Source organism: Gavialis gangeticus, unplaced genomic scaffold (assembly GCF_001723915.1).
Source record: "Gavialis gangeticus isolate Ggan-Ray unplaced genomic scaffold, GavGan_comp1, whole genome shotgun sequence".
Taxonomy (NCBI): Eukaryota; Metazoa; Chordata; order Crocodylia; family Gavialidae; genus Gavialis; species Gavialis gangeticus.
The window spans coordinates 24060977-24065053 of record NW_017729011.1 but is presented as its reverse complement, the minus strand read 5'-3'; the positions used below and the strand labels follow the sequence as shown (position 1 = coordinate 24065053).

Genomic DNA, 4077 nt, shown 5'->3' with positions numbered 1-4077 from the left:
GAACAGTGCTGGTTGAAAGCATTAAAGGTGAACTAAAATGCTGCTAAAATAGCCGCATGGGCAGAGACCTCCCATTACTGATTGCAAATGGCCTGGTCCTGTGGATGGGCGGTGTGGCTGTTACACCATCCTAGGGCTTGTAGGGCAATGCCCTGACTGTGTAGCCTTAATTGCAAAGCGACTGTACTTAGAACAGTAAACCGAAAGCTTTATAAGCTCTATATGCCAGAGTTGGGTGGGGGGAGGACTTTCTATCTTAAACATATTGTGGTGTTGGCAGCTACAGAAAAAAAGAAACCTTGACCATGATTCGTGCGGGTGAGCGGAAATGGTTCTTGACTCATCAGGAGCTGTGTTTGTGACGTTTCCCAGGCCACCTGTTACTGGCTGAGACTCTCAGCGCCATTCTGATGTGTGCCTGAAAACCACTGCAGTTGCCCTGAAAAGAGGAAGAGCCTGTTAAACCTGGAGTCGTCAGTGAGTGCCCAGAGTTGGGGCAAGAGCTGTTTGTCTTGGAAGACTGGCACTCTCACAGGGCCATGCTGATGTCCGGGATGCTGTTTAGCTCCCACAGCTGCTTCCTGTAGCTTTCTAACTGCTTGCAAGCATCCTTCCTGAGGACCAGTTTGGAGCGTCTCGCTGCCTACCAAAGTGAGAGACTGTCCTGTCATCAGTATCAGGCTCCAAAGTCCATATGTGTCTGATTTAGGGAAATTAAAAGTGAGGTCCAGCAGCTCCTCCTGAACTCCAGAACTGCAACAGGCCCTGAACTCAGTCCCATGGAGTCCAGTTATTGGGTGTTTCATCTGAATCCCTTTGAAGGATTAGTTATAGGTCTACAGGATTCATTATGAGCATGTGTGCAGCTATCCCTGTTGTATGTTAGAGTTGTCTATTTTGCTAGAACTTTTATTGAGCGTGTGATTCAGAGGCAAAGGCAGCTGGCTGTTTCAAAAATATATGAACAAAGTGGAGTCCACTTCACAGTGAATTGCGGCAGCCTGCCTGAAGCACTGAAAGATTTGAATGAAGAGCATAACCTACAGTTTGTATGGGAGAGGCAGCAAGGAAAAACTGGCTTCTCTTCCCTGCGCTGCCACTGACTGACAGCTGCTTTAAACAGATCCCGTCTCTGTTCCTCCTTGATTGCAAGTAGGAATTACCCCTTCCATGGCCATGGAGGGCCTGTATGGTGCTTCGGTGCCTGTCGAGGTGGGGGAAATTCCCACCCAACGTGACTCGCTCCCCCCTCTTCCTTTTGTTGCCCGCACTGGGTCTTTGTTCCAAGGCATTGCTCTTTCAAAGCAGGAATGCTGCTTCCCAAAAGAGAAGAGCTTTCCAGTGCCGTGGCAGAGTGAGTAGGCGCGTTATGTTGGATACTCCGTGGAATCTGCTCGTCCTGTAAACATTAGAGAAAGTAAGTGTCAGTCTGTCATGTCCGCTCTTGTAACAAAAGCTGGACTGTGTATTTCTAGCAGCATCTGGTCAAAATGAAAACGATATTCCAAGAGGTGCGTTTTGGAGTATGCCCCAAATATCCCTTTTTCCGCTAGTCAGCCTGGAAAAGACATTGTCCTGGTGTTTGCCTGTGAAACGCTGAGTAATGCTGTCTCTTCTCCGGTAGATGGAGGAGTAGTTTCCCAGCTGCTCTCACCAGTGTGTAACCTTTCACTCTCTTGGATGCATCATTTCAGTGTTTAAAAAAAATATTCTTCGCTAGCCTGGCTGCAAAGGCAGCTCTAGTGAGGTTTGGAGGAATGCTGATTATTTCTACAGACCCACTCTGACACCCGCCTACTCCACAAAGCATTTGGTTGCAGTATTTTCCTGAATCTCTGACCCTGTCCTCGTTGTCCTGTGTTCATCTCCTTTTACCAGAGAAGGGCACTCCCCCACAACTGCTGGTGGAAATTAACTGGCTTTGGATTAATATAGCCGTGTGGTGGCTGTTGGCAGGAGAAATGTGCAGCTCCTGCCACAGAGGCAACATAAAGATGCTCTTTTTCCCTCCCCAGCAAAGTTCTCTTCCTCTGCTTGTCTCTGATTCCAGGGGAGTGCTTCCAAGAAGAAAGAGTTTGTGATCAGTCTTCAATACACAGATACGTGGGATAACTGCATCCTGTCTTATGCCATATGGTAAATTTTTTTTAAAGTTTTTCTGCAGGCTAATAAGCAATGATATGCCTAGAATTACTTCAGATGTACAGCAAGTCAATTTAAAACTCTCCAACTCCTAATTTGCAGTCTTTAGAAAACCGAAAACAATAGCATCCTAGTGCTTTTAGGAATCTATTATCCTGAATTACTGGGTAGCCTTAGGCACATCAAAGTGTTCAAGTGCCTGATACCCTGCAAATCTTTTAACTTTCAGGGGCAGTGACTTCTTGGAAAATGTCTCTCCTCTGGATTAAGGTGACCCAAGCATCTTTACTGTTAATATTAATTTCAGCCTTTACAGCTCTGTTACAATGGTGCTTTTCTCAAAAGAAGAAAATTCCTCCTACTCAAGATCATGCTCTGATAATAAATGTTAAATATTCTATTTACTCTTTAAAGAAACAGCACTGATTTTTTTTAAATGTCAATTCCTTGCCTGTGCTGCAAGTAATAACACAGATCAACTGAAGAACATTTTAAAAGTCAGAATGCCTCCTCATCATTTTGGCTGTTTTGCTTCACTCGGTGGGGGAGACTAGTCGTTTCGCTCTCTGGGTCTGTGCAGTAACCGTTGTGCAGCAAAGCTAAATGTTTCATGGAAGAGCTCCATGCTGAAAATTATTCATGGGCTTCCTTTTCTCCTGTTTCCCCCCTTTTTTTTCCTGTTCCTCTTTTTTCCTTGAAGAAACCTTGCTAAAGATTTCCTAGCCTAACCTTTTTCCTTCTTGTCGTTTAAAGATGCCAGGGAAGATGCATAAAAAAGCTGGGATATAAAGAAAGCAGGTTACCTTTCAGTGCACAAAAAACACCTGCAATTCCATTGAGGGGGCCAAAGTAATAACAAGAGTTATTAAGATTAAAAAACCCCCAAAAACCCAAACCCTATGCAGATGCCTTGTTGCTTATTAGTGCTCAGGTGTTTATTTCTGGTAGTCAGTCTTGGTGCTGTAGTGCTGCTGGAAGGGGCTAAGTCGACAGCTCCAGAAAAGGACATCCTTTTCGCATAGAATAAGGTATGGCTTAGGGTAGTCAAGTATGCACGTTGTTCAGTGTCCACGTCCTATTCAGTCCTTGCCCTCTGTACTGTGATTGCCAAGATCAGCGATGGTTTTGTGACATGGACATTGACTCAGCTGAACAGATGGTAGCACAGTTAAGTCCCAGATCTAGGTTGATCATATCATTTGATCTAGCACTTCATATTTATTGCCAACTGCTGGACCTATCAAAGGAAGCATCAGCTTCAAATTATTATTATTATTATTATTATTATTATCATTATTATTATTATTATTTATTTATTTTTTTTTTTGCCCAAGTTGTTCCAAGTTTTACACCTGTGCCCTGCCAATATTTTGTGGTTTTCCAGTTGCATCTTCCTACTTTAAAAACGAAGTTTCTCTCCTGCCTTGCTGGAAAACCCATGTTTCCCAAGGGAATCTGTGAAACTGAATACATGTGACGGCTATCCAGGGCCCAAAGTAAACCAAGATTTCCCCCTCCTTCCCCTTTTAATAGCCATCTTGAGCCTTATTTCTAACAATAGGAGGCTTGGGGCAGGGAGGAAGGGTTGTAAATTAAATTATTGTCCCTTTTTAACATGTTTCAGAGAACTCTTAACAACACTGTTGCAAACTGCCAAGTGATTTTTTCCCCCCCACTTGTGTTGCAGATAATTAAGGCATGTTTCCTTTACATGTTGGTACTATGCACCTGAGTTCTCAGACATAAGCAAGCACTACCACGAATACACTAATGAATAAACAGAAAAGAAAAAGGAAATGTCTGTTTGTATATATTTGACATAATAGGGAAAAACACCCTTGCCACGAGAGAGGAAGGGAATTTATGTGCAAAAAAAAAGCCTGCAGAAAAAGAAAGGTGAAAAGGCTGCATCTAGTTTCTTGAGATGATATGGAA

General features: G+C 43.5%; 1 long non-coding RNA gene across 1 annotated transcript; it reads left to right on the top strand.

Moving 5' to 3' along the window:
• Positions 1-49: 49 nt before the first annotated feature.
• LOC109293074 lies at positions 50-3410 on the top strand. The gene is made up of 3 exons (XR_002096236.1): positions 50-477; positions 2016-2136; positions 2372-3410. It is a non-coding gene; the product is annotated as an uncharacterized LOC109293074 (long non-coding RNA).
• The last annotated feature ends 667 nt before the right edge of the window (positions 3411-4077 follow it).